At 40.8% G+C, this 26840-nt stretch overlaps 1 protein-coding gene across 5 annotated transcripts in view; it reads left to right on the plus strand.

Annotated features, from left to right (window-relative positions):
* ELFN1 (extracellular leucine rich repeat and fibronectin type III domain containing 1) overlaps window positions 1-26840 on the plus strand; it is a 423992-nt gene that overhangs the window by 369797 nt on the left and 27355 nt on the right. For all 5 annotated transcript variants that reach the window (XM_075830338.1, XM_075830339.1, XM_075830337.1 and 2 more), the window contains one exon: window positions 6499-6581. The gene's annotated coding sequence lies outside the window, so the exon portion shown is untranslated. The remainder of the gene's footprint in view (window positions 1-6498; window positions 6582-26840) is intronic.

Here is a 26840-nt window from a genome sequence, read left to right on the forward strand (position 1 = left end):
TATTGATATATTATACATGATGGTTATAGGTTACTATTGAATACCATTGAAGGTGCATTTATTGTAATTATATTATATTATTATATAGATCAGGATGGTGCAGGGGTTAGAGGTGGTCTCTATAGTTAATAAATAGGTCCAGAATTCTTATAAAGGTCGGGGCTCTATTTATTTAATTTTTATGAGCTCCAAGTCCCCTGGTTGCCCTCACACATCCATAGTGTGACATGATAAAATTCCGTCTTCCTGCGGCTGCCACTAGGGGGAGCTCGCTGCATAAGGACTTGTACAGTTCTCATTGAACTCTATGATAAATTTATATGCAGTGAGCTCCCCTAGTGGTAGCAGGGAGAATTACAGTCTATAACTGGATTGTTTTGTTCCTTAAACTACTCAGAAAAGGACTTCCAGGCACTAGGACTACCCCTTCCCACCTAGAGTCGCTCCTGCATACGTATTCAGCTGTATTAAGTTCTTTAAACACACCGGCAGCTGATCTGGAAGATGCTACTGTTAAAACGTTTTCTCAATAGGAGAGAGAAAGCAGACATCATTATAACAGAGAAAGGCCATTTCCCAGAAGGGAGATGAATTAAATTTGTCAACTTAGTCATTCGATGAATTGCTTTGCCCATTATGACGAATACACAACTCCTGTATTTGGCGCCAGCTACAAAGAAAAGCCTTCGCTGTTCACTGTACGCTATTACATTTGCAAGTGGAAATAAAGAACATAGCAAGTATAGTCTATGCCTTCCTATCCAAATCGACATCTCATAATAGTCCTCCATTATAATATCATTGCTCAATATGCTTAGTGTCAATTGTGTGGTATACACAGGGAGCCAGTATATTGTGTGTGTCTGTGTGTGTGTGCACAATATCCCCGCTCAGCTCTGTATCCCAGACATTATTCTACCGTTGGCAAAATTAAAATTCAGCCTGTGCCGTTGTATGCGCTATTGTTTTGTGTCTGAATCTCTTCTTCTTGACTGCGGCTGTAGACTAAAGAAACAGCCCCATTTAGCGACATCTCTTACATAGAGCCATTAATATCATTTATCAGTCTCTTTTTCAGGAAACAAAGTTGATTTTCCAGTGAAATGTCTAAAAATGGCTGTTTTTCTATAGCTGTCTAGATATTATGTTATTGTACACTAAATACAATGACGATTCCTCCGTGCTGGTGAATGCTGCTAAATGAATAGACTTCAATTATTGACTTTACAGATAGAAAACAAGAGTCAGACCCGGAGTCCACAAGAGATTATACAATTAGTTTTTTTTATCTATTATAGTTATAGTTTTGCAGATATGATACCTTTTAAAAGATTATGATAAAAAGCAAGCTTTAGTCCTCTCCATCAGGCACGGTGTAACGTTTCCTCAGATACTTTGTAATACCGGACCTGATGAAGAGACCTGAGTTGTCTCCAAAGTTTGCTTTTTCACATAATTTCTTTTTTGTATCTGTTTCTTTTGTATTTTGTTTTTCTTACTGACAACAATAAAACTTTTTCCACCTGGCTAAGGCTTTGTTCACATCTGCGTCAGGGCTCCGTTCATGGGTTCCGTCTGAGCTTTCCGTCAGGGGAACCCATGAACGCAATCCAAACTGAAAGAAACGTAAACCATAGGTTTCCGTTTGCATCACCATTGATTTCAATGGTGTCGGATTCGGTGCAAATGGTTTCCATTTGTCACCGTTGTGTGAGGGTTCAGTCGTTTTGACCAAATGAATAGTGCAGTCGATGACGGTATTGATTCTGTCAAAATGATAGAACCTTTACACAGCGGTGACAACAGGAAACCATTTGCACCGGATCCGTCACCATTGAAATCAATGGTGATGCAAACGGAAACCTATGTTTTCTGTTTGTTTCAGTTTGGATTCCTCAGACAGAACAAATGAACGGAGTCCCGACGCAGATGTGAACGAAGCCTAACACGGTACCAATACCTTTTTTCTTTTACCACAGTCAAATGGGTTTTCCAGGATTTTTCTAATAAAAATAGCATGACATCTGTTCATGGGTTGTATCTGGTATTGCAGCTCAGCTCCATTAACGTAAATAGCACTGAGCTGCAATACCACTCACAACCTCTGGACAGAGGTGGCACTGTTTTTGGGTAAAAGCAGAATTTTTTTTCAAATATTGTACAACCCCTTTAAAGGGGTTGTCCACGCACGGGCAACTGATGACCTAACCACAGGATAGGTCCTCAGTATATGATCGGTGCAGTTCCGCCACCGGACCCCGCACTGATCAGCTGCTCCGGCTGCCTCCGGGCGCCGCATGTTATGAAGGGTATGCAGTAGATGGAGCCGCAAGCAGATGGCTCCGGTCATGGAATAGCGGCCGTGCTACAGAACTGCAGCTCTGTTTCTATTCACTTGAATAGGAGCAGAGCTGCAGTGCTGCAGCTCAGCATCTATTCCGTGTTCGGAGCCATCTGCTTCCGGCATTGACATCGGGTTTCCAAATGCAGCCGGAGCAGCTGATTGATGCGGGATCCAGTTGTCAGACGCCCACCGATCATATACTGATGACCTATCCTGTTGATAGGTCATCAGTTGTCCGTGACCTTAGTATAGGAAGTCAGCCAGAAAGAGATTTCCTGCTACCTTGTGGGTGGTGGGCCCATTTTATCCCTGCTCAGAAGTCCGTATAGGCAATGGGTCTACTGTCACTTTAAAAGGGACTGCAGTCACTGCACTAATTATACCCATGGTTCAAAATTATTGTTGGAATTTTGTGATTCACCAGGGAAATTAGCACACCGTTAAGGGATTTACTAGGAAGACATGAGTGAGTCCTCTATAATGAACACCTCACTCCCAATATAAGCTCTTCAATAGTAAGGTGAACCACACACTGTTCTTGAAGGAGCCCTCTGATGTCTATACCCGATCCATATCAAACTGATCACACTGTTCCTGCTGTCTTTAAACTAGTGTACTAGAACTCTGTGGTACTTTTATTTTGGTACTACTTTTTTTAGAAAAAGTGGAGGCTATCATATTAACACTATATAGGGCTTAAATATTGGCATTGTATATAGGTGACTACACTGTAAGTCAATGTCCGACCCTATTATAGAGCCTTGAAATTGACTTACAGGGTAGTCACTTATAGGTGGCAGTAGAGAGACAGTTTTCTTCCTTCTAGTGGATAGCTATTTTGCATACTTTTTCTCAGGGAACATTGCACTTAAGACTCCCTACCAGCTGGATCTCCACAAGAACAAATCAGTACCTTCCAACGGCTGCATCAAAGGCATCTCATTTTGTCAACGAGAACCGTATTCTGTACTGATGAGGAGCAACAACTCTGAAACAGCGCTGTCTACAGATGGCTGTCCCTGGACTGACTATTAGCCTGGGTCCTGTTTCTAAGACATTGACTTACAGGGTAACATCTATAGGTGCATTAGAGAGTCCGATTCTGGAGGAGAGCTACTTTGCAAACATTTGTAATAATTAGAAATTCTAGTCTGTTCTAAACAATTCTTTAGTCTATTCAGATCCATATTAATGTCTAGTACTATGGTAGTTTGCCTTGGTACTGTTGTTTTTCAGACAGACAACTTATTTTGTAGTTCATAAATTTGCTCACAACTGTTGTCACTTTCTTTGCCCAACTCCTCATGGGCAGGTCATACAAAACACATTACTCAACAGGGGGCAAGAATGAGCATGGAAACCAACACCTCCCAAGAGACTACAAAAGCCATGATGTATCCTAAAGCATTATGTGAGTGTGATCTAGGATATTAAACAAGGTAATGTTTGGGATCCATAGTTGGAACCTAATTCTGCAGCAGTTGCATTAGCTGAAAACTATTGAGCAACTGTGCTGGAATCCACAATTTAAGGAACCAGACGAAGGCAAAAAGTTTTTACCCCCTCCCCCCCCCCATGACCTCAATTCCACCAGATCCTATGTGTTTCATCGGCTTCTTATGGATAGTGGCTCAGCTCATATAATAGCTTTTGCCACCCGGTGTAGGGGGTAGCACTAACACACGGTATTAGAGGTTTTAGCTGAGGTTTTAGGCAGAGGATACGCCGAGTGTCTTCATGTGTTTACTCAAACTGGAGGTAAATTATTCAAAAAACAAACCTCAGCTAGAACCGTCTGCATATTTTGATTTATTAAATTTTCATTTTATTGGCTTCTGTAATACAACAAACTGAGAATTCCAACTTTATGAATTGCGGGGGTTTGGTAAAACATCTTTGTACTTGTAGGAGGCAGTGACGGATTTTCCTGTGAAATACATTTCTGTGTTGTAAAAAAAAAATGATTTATAGATTAGGAAAATAAGCCCCTAAATGTGCTGTCTCTCTAGTGTCAACTGCGGCCATTATGAATACATTCATCTGCAACCCATCCTGTACAAAGGGATGTTTAAAAATAATCATTTCTGGTGTAAAACGCCTTGAGATGCTGAGATAAAGCGAGTGTTTTTCTTCTCTGGGATCTCATTGTGTACTTAACCTTTTGGGCTGCAATCTAACTAATGAAAACAGGGAATTTCTTCGCAAAATAGTCCCATGCTGTATAAACAGCGGCTAATGTTTTCACGCCATAGCAATCTCAATAGGCAGAACTTTGGGAAACAATACGGCAAAGTGAGAAAATGCTTTTGATATCAGCCTCATAAATGTGCTAGAAAAGCGAAAGCAAATATATGATGATAATATTACGATGGATCCTTAATGGGGGTGTATAAAGAATTTACCCAAACCTTTTGTTTTTTTGTGGAACGGTCTCATGAACTTGGCTATGAAAAGTCTTGGGTTTTTTTATGGGATTTTGAGGGTTTTCTTGTGCCACGATTTGGGATTCCAATGTTGAGAGGCATGGTGAGGCACAAGAAATCCCATAATCGGTCCCTAGCATGGCGCTTGTTCTACCCTATTTATCACTATATCCAGAATGGAAGACCTGGAATATGTTATGGTCTTCATTCCCATCTCTTTGTGAGGTGTCCCTTCTGACCACAATTCTTGTTAAAGGAACACACCAGGTAAAACTGATAGACCGAGTTATGCTTGGTTCATTATCCAAGGGGCGGGGCATGACACAAGGATTCACTCTGATGTTCTCTAACTCCCTAAGTCATGCCCCGCCCCCTTTATCCCCTACACTAGGCATACCACAATTGCTTCATTTTAGCTGGACATTTCCTTTAACCTTGTATAGCCTATTTGGAGAGCCCTACAGATTCTCAGATCCATGTGGAAGAAGGATGGAGTCAGTCATCATAGCAAAGACCCTCCTTCTCCCCAGGACCCATAGCAGTCCCAGGCTGGCACTATAGTTGAAACCCTCTTGATCCAAATAATTTCTTTGCAAGCCAAGCTCTTCAAAATCACATTCGATCAGCCAAAATTCCCCACCTATCAGATCAAGCTATGAAAAAGGAAGACGGAATGAAAGGAGAAAGCAATATTGCAAGATATTTTATTTCAAAGGCTAAGGCACTTCTATTATGCAAATCAGTCTCATAAGAAGTTTAAACGTCTGGAAACCTTATATTCCTTTATTTCATTAACATAAATACAAGACAGAGTTAATAAGACAGAATGAAGCAATTCGGGCTGTTATAAAAGCTTGCAATGTAATTTAACAAGATGGTGATTACTTATAGCGGGCATTAGGATTGCTGAATAGGAGACCATGTGGTGATTCCATGAGACATGTCACTGCACTTACAGATCCGCTATGTACATTATATGGGTTTTCATTGGCTAATCTCAAACCATTATAGGATCAGTAGACTTTTATTCAAAGAAGTTATGGCCGCCTTCCATAGAAGCTCCCCGTTTAGTCTTCAATTGTCAGTCCAACTAGAAAGGGAATATTGCTCTCCGGCCAAGGCATAATAGGCCATTCCTTACCCGACTTTAGGTTTCTATAAGAATCTAATGCAGTATTTTGTATTCCTTAAAATAAGGCTGTATTCACACCCCGGTATCCATATATTTCAGGACTATATGATTCTGGCAAAAAACAGCATACTATGATGGGATCTTACTCTGATTTTGGCCAGAAATATCCAGTTCTCACATAGACAAACAATTATTTTTTTTAGAACATTGCCACTATTGTCCATAGACTGAATCTGGCATTGCAACTCAGCCGCATTTACTTAAACTTGTAATAGCTGCAATACCAGACAGAGCCCATAGACAAAGGTTTTGGAAAAACAGCAAACCTGTTATAGAGCACAGTGTCTAGTACTTCTGTGCAGCACATTGACTACCCATATATCCATCCATCTATATGTCTATGTATGTGGACTCATGTTCATGTGTCCATGCTCTGAAAGCCCCCCATAACAAAGTCTAGCATATATCCCTATTTGTATTGATGTAATAAATGTTTCTGTTTTACACAATTACATTTTATAAAGACAAAATTAATAAACGTGCCCTTATCATATTAACATTAATAGGCCTAATTAACAAAACGTAATTATTTTTTTTAGCTCTGAAAAGTGGAAACGCTACAATCAGTGCAACAATTTGCTACAGAAAACTACGAAATTGGATTGATTCTGTTAGCCAAATTGTAAGTATTCAATTTTCTTACTACTTTCTATAAAATGAGTTCAGATATTCAGGTGGTGGTACTGCAGGAAGCTGCCCCACTACCACTTCCAATTAACATATAATATGTCTGTAACCTAAAGGGGTTTTCCAGGCCTAAGAAAGTGATTGCCTATTATCAGGATAGGCTATCTATATCTGATCGGTCGGGATCCGACCCCCGAGACCCCTGTCTTAAAAGGGCCACATCGCTCGTACAAGAGCTGCCTCCCGATCATCTCCATTACTGCTCACACTGTGAATCGTTGACACACTTGTTGTGGCGGTTCATAGTATTACAGCCTTCTTCAAAACAGCTGGTCGACGGGGTGCCAGGAGTCAGACCCCAATCGATGAGATATGGATGGCCTATCCTGAGGATAGGCCCTCAATTTCTTAGGACTGGAAAACCCCTTTAAAGAGGACCTGTGACCTTCCTGGCCATTTTAATACTTGTATTCCCCATGAAATAACAATTCGGGAAAATATTTTTTTTAGAACTTTGTGTAGTGCTGTTCCACTGTTATTCCTCCTAAAAATTTACATAGACAATTGGGTGTTACCATTCCACTTGTCCCACTATGTCGACACTGATTGGACATTGTCAGTCTGTGAAGGGACACACCTCCAACTGGTAACACCCAGTTGTTAATTTATTCCTACATTTCTAGGCGGAATAAAAGAGGAACGGTAGTTCTAAGAAAAGATGTTCCAGAACAGTTTTTTTTATGGGCAATACAATTATTTACTAAAACACTTTAGGAGAGATGACACATCCTCTTCAAAACGGTTTTCGTTGGATTTAAAATGCGTTTATTTTGGGGCAAAATCTGAAAATAATCTAAATATACCAACCTAACTGATACCTCTCTATTCACTCACCACCGGTGTCCTCTGCCATCCTCTCCTCTTCTTGTTTAGTGCATGATGATATCTACAATACTTGTCCTTCACATAGTAAATCATCTCCGATTGGAGATGAACTTAAAAACTTTTCAAATTCACATGTGGGGGAAACTTTCATGGGAACTGGGAGCAGGAGGACCTAGGTAGTGAAGGTCCCTGGGCAATTGCCCCTTTGCCCTCCCTATAACCCAGCTCTGGGTGGGCACCATAGCCGCTACCCTACTGACTTTGCCCAGGTAGACAACGCTGGTCATACAATACAAAGCGCTTGCGGAGCCATTCACTAAGCAAAAACATTCATTAAAAAACCTTCATTAGGATCTGAAGGACAATAGTTAATAATTACCATGGGGAACCCTGTTTTTTCTGTAAACCAACTATATAGTTACTTATTTAAAAAAAAGTAGTCCGTCTTCCTTCCATCCATTTCCTACAGTACCGGCTGCACACTGTTGATAGTTGTTTATCATTAGGAGGATGAATAGAGACATTACTTGAAATTTTCATCCATTTCCAACCTTTTTCTGCCCGTGTTAAGCGATGAAAGGTCAGCAGCATCAATCAGGTCTTATCAGCTCAACTACATCCAGACTATTCCACATATAGGTCGAAAGAAATATCTGCCCCAAAGATGGCCTTTCAGTCTGAGTTTGTTTTTAAATGGATTAACCATGTTTACAGAGATTTCTCCGGCAAACACATCTAATGGAAGTAATTTAGCAGCAGTGACATCTCCGAGGGGAACAGAGGGGCAGATGGCTGAGCCAATATTAATACTGTTGCTCTTGTCCAAATAAGCTATGAATTTTAAATCGTCAATTTGTGGGTTCAGTCGTAGTATAGTTATAACTGTGATGGTAGAGCAAGTCCGTCCTGGCATACTAGTCATAAAAATTGTTTCAAGTAGTCATCAACTGCAATACCCTTATGTACGGCATTATTGGATTCACTACTTTAGGTATCTCATGAGATACCTTAGTATCTCATGTCAACCCATCATTCCTGTTGTCCCTCCATGCATGCTGACATGGTGTCCATAGTGACGAGTCAATTTATCAGGTCATTGGCACCTGGACAGCATTTTTTTCTAACGATCAAAACTTTGAACATTTCATTATCTCTCAACCCCTCTATTCCCACCTCAAATAGTGATCGGTCGGAATGTGGCCGATCAATCGTCTGTGGGATCGTTCATACGAGCGAGTGATCACATCAGCTACTAAAAAACAATTAAAAAAAACAATCAGTGAGTTAGTTTTATTTTTAAAAAAACAGACTCCCTGGGGCTTGCGCACAATGGCAAATGATCGGCCAAATTTGGCTGATCATGTCATACAGAAGAAGTTTCGGCTGACAACAGCCAAAATCTTTCAACCTGGCCGATCGCATTTTCGGCAGACAGAAGTCTGCCATCAGGCATTGTGTTCATTTTACAAACAATGATCGGCCGAAATAGTAAATTTCTGCAATTTCGACCGACTTTTCTCTATTTTGTGTGTGGCCAGCTTAAAGAGGTTTTCCACATATTGGCAACTGACGACCTATCAACAAGATAGGTCATCAGTATATGATTTGTGTGGGTCCAACACCCCGACCTCACACTGATCAGCTGCTCCTTCTGCCTCTGGGTGCCGGATTTTCTGCAGGGTATGCAGTATTCGGAGCCAGAAGCAGATGGCTCCGACTACTGCATAGTGGCCATGCTTCAGAGCTGCAGTAGTGCAGCTCGGCCACTATTCTGTGAACGGAGCCATCTGCTTCTGGTATGGACATCCGGTGCCCCGGAGGTAGCCGAAGCAGCTGATTGGTGTGGGGTCTGGGTGTCGGACCCCCACCGATGGTATACTGATGACCTATCCTGTGGATAGGTCATCAGTTGTCCGTGCATGGACAACTCCTTTAAAGGGTAACTAAACGTTCAACAAACTTCTGACATGTCATAGTGACATGTCAGAAGTTTTGATTAGTGGGGGTCCAAGCACTGAGACCCCCACCAATTGCTAAAACGAAGTGGCAGAAGCGCTCATGTGAGCACTGAGCCGCTTCGTTTCTGTTCGGCTTTTTCCGGAAAGCCGATGTAGTGGTGTACGGGCTCATAGACTTTCTAGTTAGTCCGTACACCGCTACATCAATTTCCAGCAAAAATCTAACAGAAACGAAGTGGCTCAGCACTAACACGAGTTCTTCTGCCACTTCATTTTAGCGATTGGTGGGTGTCTCAGTGCTCGGACCCCCACCAATCAAAACTTCTGACATGTCACTATGACATGTCAGAAGTTTGTTAAATGTTTAGTTACCCTTTAAGGGCTTACAAAAAAGGTCCCATTGGGGGAAATAAAGATATGATTGGATCCGGGGCCCACTATCCTTGGGGGGGCTCACTCAGCCGCCGGTGCTGACGTTGCCGTCGTCACGGCATCACTGTCCATATATGTTGTCAGGAGTAGAGCAGTGTCCGAGGCAGAGTGCTAGTAGCGCTCTGACTGGGACTTTGGCTCTCGGGTTGCCCCTGACATCACTAGCCATGAATGGATAGTCATGTCAGGGGCTTCCCCAGAGCTGGAGTACCGTAGTAGAGCCTTTACTAGCGCTCTACCTGGGACTTCAGCTCCGGTCTGGACATCACTTTCCATAATGGGACAGTGATGTCAGAAGCAGAGCAGGAGTCCCAGGCAGAGTGTTAGTAGTGCTCTGCCCGGGACTATGGCTCTGGGGTTGCCCCTGACAATGCTGTCCATATATGGACAGTGGAGTCAGGAGTTTCTCCTGAAGCGGAATTACTCCTGGAGCGGAATCACTCCTATAGGAAACCCCAAAGGCGCTACCTACAGGGAGGGAAGCTGTGTGGCACTACCTGGGAGGAGGGCGCTGTGTGGCACTACCTGGGAGAGGGGCTGTGTGGCACTACCTGGGGGGCTGTGTGGCACTACCTGGGAGGGGACTGTGTGGCACTATCTTCAGAGGGCACTACATTTATGGGGGTACAAACTGGGAGCCTAACTTCTATATGGGGGCATTTACAAGGCCTAACATCTATAAAGGGGCACAAAGTGACGTTTTCTGCCATTTTACTGCCACAGTGAGTTCCCCTGCAAAGGGGCCTACTAAGTCTGTGTCGCCCAAGGGCCCACAAAACTGGAGCCGGTCCTAATTGGACCTATGGAGACAAGTGGCAGCAGCCCTGATACTTCAACTATTAATAAGTCCAAATAGGTTCTACAGGGTTAGAGAAACATGGCTACCTGCTTCCAGAAACTGGTTTCCTGCAGCTGTCACTAGAGGGAGCGTAGGAGCTGTTTGATTACTATTATACATAGAAATTAATAATACGAGAGTATTCAGTGAACTCACAAGCTCCCTCTAGTTGCAGTTGCAGGTAGGCATGTTATCTTTTTAGTTCATGTCTTTGCAGGAAATTTGGAGCTCTGTATCAGAAAAACTGAGCTCTGATTGCTATAAAAATATATTAAGAAATGTATCAGCATATAATTTTGGGTCTATAGATTCACAATTTTTTGCTTATTGATAGTTAAACAATAAAGATTGTAGTGCACAGCATATTTTACAGAAGTTTATTATAGACCTAAATCCCATTGTAGCTCTCAAAATAAATACTTAGAATCTAAAATGATCTTATACTATAGTAAATCTTCCCAAGAAACATGAGGGTCAGTGTCTTCTCAAGGCTTGACACTGAGATAGTGCGTATTAGTAATACACTTGCATTACTATTAACAGCACTGGTAAATCACCAGCAAGAACAATATACTTAAAGATATTCATCAATCACCATAGATCTGGACAGTCAGCTGTTTTGCTGGTCAATTTAAGCTAAGTTTTCACGAGTGTATTTTTTATGTTCTTGATATTATACATATTGTTAGTTATAGGCTGGACTTGTATATCAAAGTAGCTGATTCGTTTTTGCAAAATAAATGGAAGTTACATAACAGTTTTCTTTTGCAAACCTCATTGTGTAATCTTATCAAATCTTGTCACCTTTCTATGCAAATTTTTTTAAAAAGTGGCATAAAAATAAATGTTGAATTTTTTGGTACGCAAGGGTCATGTTGTATACATCGGCGTAAGACAACTTTAGTGCAAGGGCCTGCTATTGGCTTTGGGTTTTCCTTTTTTGGAGGCTCTTCTAAGGAATTCCCAGAAAGAGATCTGAATGCTCTAATGAAAACCTCTTTAGACTTTAGCGAGATGGGCATCAGGTCCCATTGTGACCATAAATTTGAACCATAACTTATAGTGTATGCCACTCAAGGGCCATACATGTGGCTTCAATGGGGCCCTAGGACAGTGGAGCACTATTCTAGGTTGGTTTCGTCTCCATTGGTGGTGTAACCTACATAGGATGAATTAGAAAGTAAAAAAAATTTTGAATCATGAAAATGGGACCAGGACTTCTGTCATTGGTGGTTAGGAGTGTGGTGGTGTCAAGCAGCACCTGAAAGCAGCCTCATTTTTATCTTGGCCATGGGTCTCCCGTCCTCCATTTATGACACTCGTACCACTTCTTTCATCCAATTGATGGTATATACTGTATTCAGTAGACAGAGCTATTCCTTTGCAAACAAAGCTCAATAATTCTACTTTGTGAATGTCATCTTCTAGTTCCCTTGTCCATATTCCCTTCAGATATTGATATCTTATGTTAATGTTGTTCATTAATCATTCTGTACACTGGACCCGCTGCTCGCCACTAAATGTTGCTGGCTTTAAAATAGCTAAGTGTTGAGGAAAATCAATTTTCAAAGAGATTCTGAAATACATAATAAGTCCACAAGAAAAAAACAACTTTCATTTTTTCTTTCCATGCAGTAAAAAAAGATCAAGTTTTTACGTAGATCCATTGGAAAGCTGTAGAGATATGGAAACTTGGTGGAAATACGAATGTACATTGACCAAAAGCAGCACATTGGAGAGTGTGCAGATAGGTTACAATGTGTCCATGGGGTCCTCTTATGACTATTAACAAGTGTCAGACATAGCTCCAAGTTCATTTCCAATTCTTCTCCCATATTCAGTAAACCAAAGTGAAGACCCGAACTTTGGAGACAAAATTGGAAAGAGATATGATGTTCTGGTTGAGATAAAGTTATTGCACATTGCCTAGTTTTGGGGTGCAGTGCTGCTCCGTGTCAGAATCAATTAGACTATTGGAAGTGCGTAGTTACTTGTCTTTGGTTAAAGGAATTTCAATGCATATATTTTGGTTTAATAATACTAGAAAATAATAACTTTACACTGATAATTTTATTCCTAAATTCTGTAATATCACCCAGGTCTACATTCACAATTATGTTGGTTGTCATTGGAAACTGTCAACAAGATTGTTGTCAGACACACCCCTGCTTAGTTAAGGTCTAGTAATGCAGTGGGAGAGGGTGATTTTTATTACATTAAATTATTACATTTAGTGACTGATGTACAGATGATATTACTCAGAATGCAAATGATCAGAACAGACACTGAACAAGAAAGGAACGCTGATAGATTGAACTTTGAAGACACGCAGAATTTGATGAGTAGAATAATTCTACAGTGTATGTAAGCTGTAAAATGGCCTTGTAAAGTAGATATTCGCTCAACAATTGACTTCAGTGACACATCCATTATATTTAAAAAAAATCATTGATGTAAGTGATATATTCTATTGTATATAGCATAGCAACTTGAGGATAGTCTCCATTTCAATGACTGTTTACATGACTCCAGCAGGATTGTTTGTATTATGAGTCAAGGAAGTGGATCAAAGGGCAGTAAAATAGCACATTGTGAGCTTGGTAAATTTTATCAGTCTCCGGTTTAGTATGGGGACACACGTTTTTTGTTCTTCGGCATTCACACAACCAGAAAAAAGACTTTATTGGACACCCTGAGAGCAATAGCCGAACGCAACTTAAAGCACTTCTTTGTTTGTCTTCTGACTTCAAAATTGTGTTTACAGCTCACCTTGCCTCCCCTCCAGAAAGGAGCAGTGACATTTTTGTTGCAGTTCATCATTCTAAGCCGCTGAAAAAAGGCTTTTTTGTCAATCAAAAGCGATGTTTTACAACTATTCTCAGCTGTGTAAAAAAGACACCAGCGGAACGTGGTGCTTGTTCTTTTGTTTGTTGCCCGCCACAGAGCTTTGTCCTGGGATTCTGATGGGACTCCATTCACTGCGACACCCCTTGTGCTTACCAGCAAGCCTCATGTCTTACAATACACTCTTATGGTCGAAATCATTATTTTATTCTTAGAAGGAAGAACTGAAGCGGCAGAGCAACGAATGTCAAAGAATAAATTGGAAAGACCAATAAGGCATTATAAAGATCTCCCATATTAGACAGCTGAGCTTTTAGATGTATCCAGGAATGGACATTTGATGAGCTCCTTAGAAAAAGTGTGATTTAAAGCACCTCTGCCCCAAAATCTGTAACAGGGCCCACCACCGAACTTTTGGACTCCCTTAAGATCTAGGGTAACTGCACCCCTTATAGTTACACCACTGCTCCTTAGGCCTTGGATTGTTTTAGAGAACCACCCTTATATTGGTATATGGTAATCTAAGTATGGATCAGTAGAACTGTGAGGGATCCAGGTGTATATATGGGATAATGTGACCATACTACAACCAAGTGACACCAGCCTTAAAGTGAATGTTCACCTTTTAACACCATGTCATTCTTAGGTCCAATATTCTGTGCTGACTCATTTCTTAATATATTTTTACATTGTTCGGACCTCCCTTTTTCTGGTACCGAGCTCCAAATCCCCTGCATAGACATAGTTAAATGATTGAATTCCGGTTGCCTGCAGCTACCACTAGGGGGAGCTAATGAGTGTACTGCATACTGTTTTATTATTAAGTTCAATGTATAAACCGTATGCAGTAAGCATACCTTTAGTGGTGGCTACAGGCAATTAGAATTTAAAGGGTTACTAAACTTTAAGAAAACTTCTGACATGTCATAGTGACATGTCAGAAGTCTTGATCGGTGGGGGTCTGAGCACTGAGACCTCCATCGATTGCTAAAACGAAGCAGCAGAAGCGCTCGTGTGAGCGCTGAGCTGCTTAGTTTCTGATCGTCTTTTTTCAGAAAGCCGAGCAGTTGGTGTACAAACAACATTACCTCGGATTTCCGAGAAAAGCCAATCAGATACCAAGCGGCTCATCCGGGCACTCCTGCCACTTCGTTTTAGCGACCGGTGGGGTTCTCACTGCTCAGACCCCCACTGATCAAAACTTCTGACATGTCACTATGACATGTCAGAAGTTTTCTGAAAGTTTTAGTTACTCTGTTACTCAGTTACTAGGAGCTCTGTAAAAGAAAAACAGAGCTGTAACAACTATTAAGATATAATAATAAATTACTCAGCACATAATTTTAGACCTAGGTATTTAGTCTAAAGACAAAAAAATGGTGTTGAAGCGTGGACATTCACTTTTAGAGTTTTAGATTATTACAACATTTCTGATGTCATTGAGAAGATAAAATAGGCCATTAGTAAACTAGAGAAAGTAGGCATTCATTTTATAATCTGCACATAAACCTGTCTCTCATACAGATGTAGCAGAGCCGAGTTAGGATTAAGAGTTACCTGCGATCTTATAGACAACCACATATAACACATCACGATAATGCAAACTCTTCTTCTACAATGACCGCAAATGAGTTACGAGAGCAAAACCATGAAAACTTGTCAAATAGAGATAAGCAACATTTTTCACCCAATTTGAGTGTTGCCAATTTGCCTGATTCGATGCATTGGAAAATTGATTCACCAAAAAGAAATGTATAATAAAATTTCTATGGACATGCAAAAGCCGTAAAATGGCGAACCAGGCGGTTCAATTTACTCATCTTTAGCATCCAGTATTGAAGGGGTTAAATCACGTCCTGTTCACTAGAAAGCTTCTTCAGCTCTGCCTGCCAATTCCCTTATATCTCCCAAAGTCTTCTTACCCGGCTTATTCAAATGTGTTAATCCAATCACAATACGATGACAGGGGATTAGGCCTCATGGAGAGGGGAAGGCCGGGTCATCAGGTATGTACTGTTATCTGAATATATCTTCAAGACAATATATCTTTCAAGACAAATGTTCTTTGTATATAAGTTTTTCCTGATCCTGGACAACTCTTGGTTTCTGTTTCCACCTTAAGATGCAGGTTGATGGGTCGTCATTGTGTTTTAATATACCGGGGTTATGCAAACTGGTTCCCGTGTCAATAGCTAAGACAGAAAACACATGGGTGGCCTATTCTCAACCATCAATGTGTGATCGGTGAGGTTTCGACCCACTGGTCAACAGAACGAACTGGCCATGATACTCCATAGAATGGGGCTGAGCTGTAGTACCAGGCACAGCCACATGTACGGAGGCACCGTTGTGACTGAATAAAGATTGACGAGTTCCCTCTATGCTAGTTAGTCGGGGTCTCGGGGGTTGACCCATTCCAAATGATAGGCCATCAATGTGTGTTCCCATAAAAGCTCTTTAATCAAACCAATAATTGAGACCAAGACTTTTGGAGAAGGACACCATCTGCTACAGCTTTATTTGACTTTCATGGCAAAAAACATGGCAGCCATTGTAGGAGGATGCTAATGTGGCTCCATCTGGTAATTTATACAATATAGTTCTAAGCTAAATTGCATTATTTTGGGCAGATCCTATCATTTTTTGAGATCTGCCAATTATGCTATCTTTGAGATCTGCCAATTATCATCCACCCTGTCCGTATGACAAAAAGTTGGTTCCATTGCATTGCTATCCCTCTAGATAAGCACTAGTAACCCATCCCCATCACCTCCACAGACATTCAAATTACCAAATCATGCAATTAATGAGATATCAGAGGTATTAATTGCTGACTAGAAGAACTTTCAGTGGGTCATCCTTCAATGTTTCTGGCCAGCTTAGCTTTAGTGTGCAGGATGAATAGACATTGAATAGATTAATACATGGAATAGAGCATGTGGTCAGCAGCAGTTGGGTTATACAGAAGACAAAGGGTACATTACTTTACTGTTCTTGTACTGATCCTGCGTTACAGTTTGTATTATACCCCAGAGCTGCATTAACAATTTTGCAGGCTTCAGAGCTAAAATCTCCCAGCATTCTTTGCTGACTTAATGTCGGCACAGAGTTTGCTCTGGTAATTTGTATTCTGTGTAGTGCCATCTTTACACACTGTACAGTAATCTGAAATGAAAATACCTGTCCCACTGTGTCACAAACCTGGCAGGACGTATTGGATTCCTTTTCGCCAGTTAAGGCCTCATGCATATGACTGTGCAGTATTTACGGTCAGTACAGGCCGTAGAGTGTCACCCGCATTTGCGGACCGTGCTCGCAGTAAAAAATATAGGAGCACGGTCTGTAAATGCAAAAAATAGGAGATGTTCTATTTTTTGCAGGTCATTTCTATGGCCGGGACATACAACCTTAAATATACAGGAACGTGTCCGTGGCCGATAGAAATTAATGGGGCAGTATTTTATCCGTAATTGAGGATAAAAATTACGGTCGTCTGCATGAGGCATTAGGGTTAGTGCTGGCAATTTCAGGGCTAACAGACGACAAGGCGGGATGAACTTAGGTGATGGGAAACTGCAGGTTGCGCCCCTCGTACTGCCCCTTAACGACGCTAGTTGAATATAGGCAAGATGCAAAGCTAAATTGAGATTTAAGAGAATAGTTAAACAAAGCCAAGGTCAGGGTCATAGGCAATGGTTCAAAAACAGAGTTACAAGCCAAGATCAGGTACAGGAATATCACAGGTTCTGGAACAAGGGTGCTGGAGTTAGGATGGGACCTAAACCTCTGGCACCTGTTGGTGCACAGAAAGAGGCTTATATAGGCAGTCCAATTGATTCATTTAACACCAGAGGGAGGTCTTCTCATTTGAAGGTAGCACTGCACACTGACCACTAGACGGAGCCCTTGAGGGAGAGGAGAAGAGTCTGCTCAGAAGCTGGGACAATCGGGCACGTTGAGTAGGCGCTTAGAGCTGTTTAGACACACATTGCATTATAGGAGCACATTTAAGCTGTTAGGGGAGTGTGTCTGACAACAGGGCTGTCGACTGTATCCAGTAACAACCAGCCAAACTGTGAATACAGCTCTGTACTAGAATACAGGCTGTAACTATAGATCAGCACCAGATAATGAATGTAATGCCATGTATTTACAAAGTTACGCTACTTTTTATGTCTTTTATATATATATATATATATATATATATATATATATATATATATATATATGAACTGGGAAATGGTGTTCATAGGAAACTCCTTATAAAAAATCATATGCAACTTGTAAAGGATATGAACGATTCCCAGTCGTCAATATATAAAACAATGTAGCACAGATTCCTACATTGTAAAATTGATTCAGGTGAAAATTAATGCTGTCGCTTACATATAAGGAACATGTAAAGAAAGGTTGTCCTGGAACATGTTGGGCGAATTAGGCAAGAGACATTGGTAGCCATGGGATTACTTGTTCTCCATGGTGTGACGCTGAGTTATATTGATTTGTTACCGTTCATATTTATTTTTTTCTAGTAAAATTATTGAGAAATCAATTCCTTGTAAGTAAAAAACACAATTTTAATACAAATATATTATAGCAAGACATAACAAGCGATCCTGTCTAACCGTCGCCCATCCCCCGCTAAACACATACAGTATTGTTTACACTCATTATGTTGTACACTACTAGTATATTCAATGTTTGCCCAATCAGTATCAGATCAGCATTTTGTAGATTGTTTTTGCTGTTTTTTATATGGCGTTCTGATGGTTTATTGAGTTTGGTCGTGAATGAGTTACTTGGCTGCGATACAAAAATGGAAAAGAAAATTAATCACAAGAACTGTTGTGGTACCAGCAGACAGGCAGTTTTCCCTGAAACCATTCATGTTTCACATTATGTACCTGGAAATTTCTTCTGACAAATGGTTCCCACGGGAGCAAGTCTTTGACGTTGCAGCAGCCATCTTGGGCTCTGAGTTGCGCAACGTAGTACCCTGCAGTTTGCAGCTGTCTCAGTCAGTGGCGAGCAACACATAGCAGTACCGGCACAGGATTTTATGTAATACACAGTACAAAAGGCCAATAAAAGAATGCAACACAAATATGAACTGACAGGATGACTCAGACATTTTTTTTATTTTTTGTGATTTTACCTTTTCAGGAAGCAAGTAAGTAATTCTGTCAGACGCTCGTAAGAAGAAAGAAACTCTGTGTCTTCTCGTTTATATAATAGCATTTATGTGTTATTTCTTATTTTTTATATTATGAGTGGACTTCACTAACAGTTTAACACAATAAGATAATTTTAGATCCACCATTCTGTGCTGATAAACTTCTGATACACAGCTCAAAATCCCCTGTACAGATAAATTATCAAATTCTGGCTACCTGCAGCCACCACTAGAGGGAGCTTAAGGCATACTGTTTTATCATGGAGTTCAATGGAAGAACAGTATGCAGTTCAAGCTCCATCTAGTGGTGACTGCAGGCAGCCGGAATTTTATAAATGAACTCTATGAAAGACTTGGAGATCTGTATTAGAAAATTTGGTTCTGACTACAAAAATATAAATTAATTGGCACAGAATTTTGGTGAAAAAAAAACCAAACAAAGTAGGTGAAAAAACAAAATGATGTTCAGGAGTGGAGATTTTCTTTAAAGCTGGAATTTTTTTAAAGTGGTGAATAACTTCTTACTATATATCCTATTCTGATTATGCCTTTAAGCACTGATCATCAGACTTGTGAATGTTGGTGAGGGCACAGATTATTTTTTTTTAAATAATTGCATCATGTATCTTTTAATGTTCCTGAATTACAGTCTGTATTATAATCCAGAGCTCAATTCACAATTCTGCAGGTGTCATAGCTGAATTTTCTCAGAATTCCCTGCTTAGGAATAACTAACTGTCCAACTACATTATAGGAGCTTATCTAAACTGTAAGGGGTTTGCCTGTCAACAAGCTTATTGACTCTTTCTTATAAAAAACAGCAGAATTGTGAATGCTGCTCTGGAGCAAACTCCATTACCAGATAAGTAATGTAATGTATTTACAAAGTTACTCCACTTTATGTAAAATGTTGTTCAAAGGAGGAAATACCCTTTAAAATATGCATGAAAATGACAGGGGGTAAAACCATTACAAACTAAACACCGCAGATCTCAAGTGAAGTATATGTGGGCATCCTTACCAATATTTGAATTCCAAATTGTAAGGCATGTTTCAAGGGGTTGTCCGGGACTTAATAAGAACAGGACAGTGGGCTCAATAAAAAAACAAATAACACTACTCTCCTGTTCAATCCCCCGCTCTAGTGGTCCCGCTGGTCTCTGTTGACTTGTCCTGCAGAGATGATGGGCCGTTCATGCACGTGACCGCTGCAGACAATCATAGGCCTCTGCGGTCTTGTACCATTCTTGCTAGCATCAATTCTGAGGCTAGTGATTGGCTGCAGCGGTCACATGCATGAACGTCACGTCATCGCTACATTGAAGTCAACAAAGACTGGCGGGGATCACTAAAGCGTCGGGGGATTAAAAAGGTGAGTGTTTTTTTTAATCCACTTTCCTGCTCTTGGCACAATTTATTTTTAGCATATTAGGATATTATAAATATCAAATAATCGGTGGGGGCCCTGTTCCAGATCTTGCTCTGGGGCCCAGGAGCTTCACGTTACACGTCTGCCTATACACATCATACACTGTATCAGTAACACGAGGCCTGACAATTATTTACTATTCCCGCTACGAAATGTGCAATTAAAATAGCTGGCACATTTGACTGAAATTAGTTATTTCACAGATATATACGAGTCAGTGAAGCAAAAGAAATGGAACAAATGCCTGGAGGACATTAAAAGATCCATCAAAGCCGTCCTTATTTTTAGAAACTATTTTGTTTGCATCAAGTCAAAAATTATCTTATGAGGCAACGGAGGCAAATCTTACAATAGTCCACAGAATATAACTGGGGCCAATGAAGTGAATGAATGTACGACTTATGGGGACCCATGATTTCTGGGTACACCGCTGATTAAATCCAGCGAAAACCAAATGTAAAGTTGTAGTTTCAGGAGCATCTACAGAAATCATAGAACCCATAGCAAATCTTAGATTGGTCCAAAACACGTATTAAAGCTAATTCTACATTTTAATGTCCACATTTCCACTTTTAGGTCCAAAAATTTGTGTATATAATATATCTATTTAGGGGAGCTCTGTTTTTGTGATTTGATAAATGACATAATTGAGGCTGGATGCTGCCACCACTAGAGGGAGATAACTGTATATAGATTTATACTGGAAGTATTGAACTTTAAGAGAACCTTTCACTACCCCAGACCTGTGCAGCGGAGTGCACCACCTTGTAGGCGCTACTGAACAGACCTTTGGGGACTTTGAATTAGCTGTGTAGCCTCCACCGTTCTGGAGATATCGGTGCCGTTGTAATTGATGCCGATACGTAAATTAGCCCCTGTATTGTCAGTGGGCCGTTTCTGGACATGCAAATGGCAGGGGGGGGGCCGTGATAGTCAGAGATCTGCACTGTCCAATCAGCTGCGGACAGTGTCAGAGCAGCTTCTACTGTGTGATCTCTCTGCTGTGTGTGTGCACGCGCTCTCCTCTCTCGCGAGATCACAGTCTTCTCATCACTTGTTGACAGTGACAGGAGAGAGGAGGAGAGCCCGTGCGCACACACAGCAGGGAGATTACACAGTAGAAGCCGCTCTGACATTGTCCGCAGCTGATTGGACAGTGCAGATCTCTGACTATCACGCCCCCCGGCCTTTCCATGTCCTGAAACCCCCCACTGAAAATACAGGTGCTAATTTACATATCGGGTATCCATTACAACGGCACCGTTATCTCCAGAACGGCGGAGGCTACACAGCTAATTCAAAATACCCAAAAGTCTGTGCAGCAGCGCCTAAAAGATGGTGCACTCCGCTGCATAGGTCTGGGGTAGTCTTCAATAGGTTCTCTTTAATAGGGACTCTATAAATCTGTTTGCTGGAGCTTCCTCTAGTGGCAGCTATAGACCTTATTAGAGCATCACACCAAGCAGGTAGCTTGAGTGTCGGCCTTAAAGTTATCTTCTGTTTATTAACAATGAGAATTAACAAGTGACTGTAAAGTCACCTGATAATTATCTGCTCAGTAGTGTGTTATCCATGTGTATATAATCAATGGAACAGTTACAGAGGTTTACCCAGGACCGGCTCAAGATTTACATGGGCTCTTGGGCAATAGAGTTACAGTGGGGCCCCTTATGCCTCTACTTTTTTCATCCACCCAGTATAGGATGGTTTTGGGGTTTTTTTGTTGTTTTTTTTTTTTTTAAATAACCAAAACATATTTTCCTGTCATTTTTAAGAACCCCCTTCCTAGAAAAAAAAAACCCCTACGGAGAAAGGCAATTATATGCCGCAAAGTCTATAATGAGTAAAGTATAATACCCCTATAAGTAGTATAATGCCCCATAGTGCCCAACACACTGTATATTGCCCTCAAGACAGTACAATGGCCACATAGTAGCTAATAAAAAAAAAAATACTAACCTAGCCCTGTTCCCATGAAGAGCAGAGTAGATACTCTGGTCTTTGCGGTGTGTGGCTCAGTACAGACAGGCGTGATGACATCACTACATCTTGCCTGTCTGCGCCAAGTCCTGAGGGCACAGATGCAGTTAGAACCGGGACATGACGCTGGTCACCAAGGGTGGTGGGACACTGCTCGAAATCCAGGACTGTCCCGCTGGATCCGGTATGGTTGGGACTCATAAACTTTTGTTCTTTCTAATACTATATAAGTTCTGCATCCTTATGCATACACATAGCAGACCAGTAGAGTCTCTAATAATCCTTATAAATGGGTAAAATCGCTGTTTCCAATATTAGGTCTAAGTGACAATATAATTAATACCACTCAGATTGAAAATGCCGTTGTAAGCAGGCGTTTTCCTGCAGACATCAGCTGAAGTCGCTTGGTGCTTGTAAGACATTAAATAAGCAATAAACCGGGTGAATGATGGTTGCAACTTATTAAAAGTAATTTATTTCCTATTTAAAAGAACGATCTTTTATTCCCATAAGGAGAAAGCGCCAATTATCCGAAATAATAAAAAAAAAAAGACTGAGTGGTAGTCATTATACTGCACATAGCGCAGCACCAGTATTAACCTATTGTACCCCAGGGACAGGGCTAGGCTTTCTTTTACCTGGGGCAAAGATTTGGTTCAGTACCCATTCACCCCAGAGTAATACATACAAATCCCTCTATGCTGACGTGCCTACATAGATTTGTAATTCAGCGGCCCTATCACCAGCCTGCCTGGCCCGGGCGCTGCTACTGTCAGGTAGAAGATGTCAGTCTCCTTCCAAACTAGAATGTTCACACTGGCGTCATGGCTTCCATTTATAATAACGGATCCAAACTGTGGCTGGTGGACCCCATTGACTTATATTGGGGTCCATCAAGGCTTCTTTTAAGGTCATTTTGACAGTTGCACCATTAAAATTGACAGAACCCCCAACAGAGGCTGGTAGTGCAAGTGTGAACATAGCCTATCTCAGTCAACTGGTGCCAATGGTGCCCGCTCGTACACACAGCACCCAGCGCACACGCCCCAACAACCCCTGTTGTATTTTATAAGATCAGAAAAGTTGTAAGTTATATATTATTAAATACACATTATGTACCCTACTGTTTTACCCCTCTTACACTTATACATCAATAAAAAAATAGTGCAGCGTATGACACCCTTGTACTATCTTAAACTTAAAAGTCTGCGTCCACCATAAACCTTATTAAATGAGTTTCCTCTCTGAAGCCAATGTACTGCATGATAATCCATTTTTAATACCGCGGAAGAGTTTATCCTGTGGCCGGGAGATACTTGCAACCTTTATATTCAAAATGTCGCCCTCATTACTTTCAGGATTGTGTTTTATGCTCCTACATGACGTAGACCTTTCTAAAATATCAGATGCTCTGAATTGTGTAGAAGTCTGCGCTCGTAAACCTGGAGAGGATTCTGAAGACCGCTATGTGTCCCGTGTAAATGATATGTATATTGTAAGCCATCAGTGAGTTTTATGACGTTTTCTTTCTTTCTTTTCTTTTTTTCTTTCATTCTTTCTTCCTGTCTTTCTGTCCTTTTTCTTTCTTTTTACTTTCTCTCTTTACTTTTTTCTCTTTCTTTCTCTTTCATTCTTTTTCTCTCTCTCTCTCTATTTTTTACTTTCTCTTTTTTCCCTTCTCTTTATTTTCCTCTCTTTCTTGCTCTCTTTTTACTCTCTTTCTCTCTCCCTTTCTCTCTCTTTATTTCCTTTCTCTTTTTCTTTCTTTTCTCTTTCTTTTTTTCTCTCTCCCTCTCCCGCTCTCTATTACTTTCTTTGCTTTCAATCTCTTTTTCTCATTCTTTCACTCTCTTTCTTTTTTCTTTCTGTCTTTCTTTCTTTATTTCATTTCTTTCTTTCACTTTTTTTTCTTTCTTTCTTTTTCTTTCGCTTTCTTTCTTTTTCTTTTTCTTTCTTTCTTTTTTCCTTTCTTTCTTTCTTTCTTTCTTTCTTTCTTTCTTTCTTTCTTTCTGTCTGTCTCTTTTTCTTTCCTTCTTTCTTTGTTTCTTTGTTTCTCTTTTTCTTTCTTTCTTTCTTTCTTTCTTTCTTTACTTCTTTCTTTCTTTCTTTCTATCTTTGTCTTTTTCTTTCTTTCTATCTTCTTTTTTCTCTCTCTCTCTCTCTTTCTTTCTTTCTTTCCTTCTTTCTTTGTTTCTTTGTTTCTCTTTTTCTTTCTTTCTTTCTTTCTTTCTTTCTATCTTTCTCTTTCATTCTCTAACTCATATGTATCTAGTTTTACGACTTCGTCATTGTTTCTCTCTTTCTATTTTTTTCTTTCACACTTTCATGTCTCATCAGATCTTTTAGTGCGGACAAAAAAAATGATCGCTTGTCGGCAGCACATTTCCTTGCGTAAACAGGGGATGTGCTACCAACAAGATGCAAAGCTGTGGTGACGAAAGACTGTATTAACAATCGTTTGTCCCTATAAATTTTTCAACATTTCTCTGTTTCAACTGAACAAACAAGCGCCGATCAACATGCTGTATTGCTGATCGGCACTCATTGACCGGGTAGAAAATCTGCGGGGTAAAACCACCTTAAAGGGAACCTGTCACCAGCATTTCACCTATTGAACTTTAATCATCCCTCACTGGCCGCTGCTATCAAAACTTCATTGCCGTTATCCCCGCTCCTAAACTCCTCCTACGACTGTAAATAATGGTCTGCAAACATTGCGCCTTTTATCGTAATAATCCGGTGTCCCTTTGTGCGCACACACCAGAAGAGGACATCAGTGCATAAGCGCGGGATTTTGTGTGCTGGGGGAACGTGTGAAGCTGTCAATCAAAAGTAAGGAGACGGGGTAAACTCGGAAAGACTTGAGGAATGAAGATATGAGTCTTTTATGCTCATTAGCATACGGTGTGGGAACACTAAAAAACTGAATACTAAAGCTACAGAGCCGACTAAGGGTATGTGCACACACACTAATTACGTCCGTAATTGACGGACGTATTTCGGCCGCAAGTACCGGACCGAACACAGTGCAAGGAGCCGGGCTCCTAGCATCATACTTATGTACGATGCTAGGAGTCCCTGCCTCTCTGCAGGACAACTGTCCCGTACTGAAAACATGATTACAGTACGGGACAGTTGTCCTGCAGCGAGGCAGGGACTTCTAGCGTCGTACATAACTATGATGCTAGGAGCCCGGCTCCCTGCACTGTGTTCGGTCCGGGACTTGCGGCCGAAATACGTCCGTCAATTACAGACGTAATTAGTGTGTGTGCACATACCCTAAGAAGTCAATTACAGTTTATATAGAAATTATTTTTCACCCACAACCACCAGGGAGCTGGTTTAATAGGTGAAATTCTGGTGACAGGTTCCCTTTAAAGGTCATGGGCCGCTTACCGTAGTCATCATATATTTGAGCTCAGCTAAAGCTGGCTATAGATATAAGCTAACTGAGTGGCAATTCCCCCAGCTTCCCATAAGCATGCCCGCTTGTGTCGACCTAACCGACATGTTATTTCTATGGTGAGAGTGGAATAAGTGTCAGCCAGACACAAGTGTCACCTCTCATCATGGAGAATCTATAGAATCAGATGGGATTAAATCCATCCTGTCTGATCCTTGTTTCCCTGCATGGCAGATGCCAAGTGATCCTTTATACATGGGGTTGTCATGTCTATGGCCAGCTTCAGACGTTGCATTTGAGTCGTTTATATTTCTTCTCTTTTTGTTTTCTTTTTGCAGGCCGTACTTTTACACTTTAGTTATTGGTGGATTTGACTGAGGGGCTATGAGCCTCCTCTGGCCATGGGCCCTGAGGCACTTCCAAAATTCTCAAATGTTTGGTAAAATGAAGCGGAGACAATGTGTTCCTGTCACATGTAGACCAATGTCCCTCCTCACAATCCATATTGTGAAGCAGCATTTTTTAGATGATATAACAAGCATTTGCATCCCATCAATGTGAAATATCCATAAATTATAATCCATTTAAATATCAGGGACTATTTAATTTTCTCATTCTGCATGCAAAAGAATTCTTACATTCTTGATTAAATCTATGCAGGCTGATTTATTAAAGGCCTGTGGCAGGCTCCTTTCATTTCCTCAGAGTCTCTGCTTTTTAATTATAATGAATTCATCCCATCTTTCCCTGTTTTACGCACTGTAATCCATCCCCGCTCTTCTGCCGTAGACATTATTAGAAGGGAAACCGTGTGTTTATAAGCGGTCATAGAGGTGATATAACTAGCCTATTCACATAATAAGAGCCTTGATCCCTGGCATATCCGGTGACATATAAGAGATATACAATGAGACTTTATAACATAATACGCCTGATAGCCTACATTGCGTTGATCTATCTATCAAGTCTTGATGGACTTTGCATTTGTTGTCCAAATTATGCAACAAGCAATGGAGTGTTGCAGGAGTATTTAGCACTAAACATGTCCTCTGTTATAGGGACTTCCCTTCCCTGAAGACCTAGAAGCTCCAACTTCTCCATACTCTCTGAGGATCTTGTATTGTATTGTATAATACAGCCTGTATTATTATATGTGCATCTGCCATTCTAATGGTGTGAAAGGAACAGTCGACAGGCTTGTTGACAGACACGCCCACTCCTTGAGGAACTACAGGGCATTTCTACTGGCAGAGTGACCAGCCCGCACTGCGTTGAGAACTGAACATGTGGGAATGGAGCTTGAGGGATATGG

Source organism: Rhinoderma darwinii, chromosome 6 (assembly GCF_050947455.1).
Source record: "Rhinoderma darwinii isolate aRhiDar2 chromosome 6, aRhiDar2.hap1, whole genome shotgun sequence".
NCBI classification, from domain to species: Eukaryota; Metazoa; Chordata; class Amphibia; order Anura; family Rhinodermatidae; genus Rhinoderma; species Rhinoderma darwinii.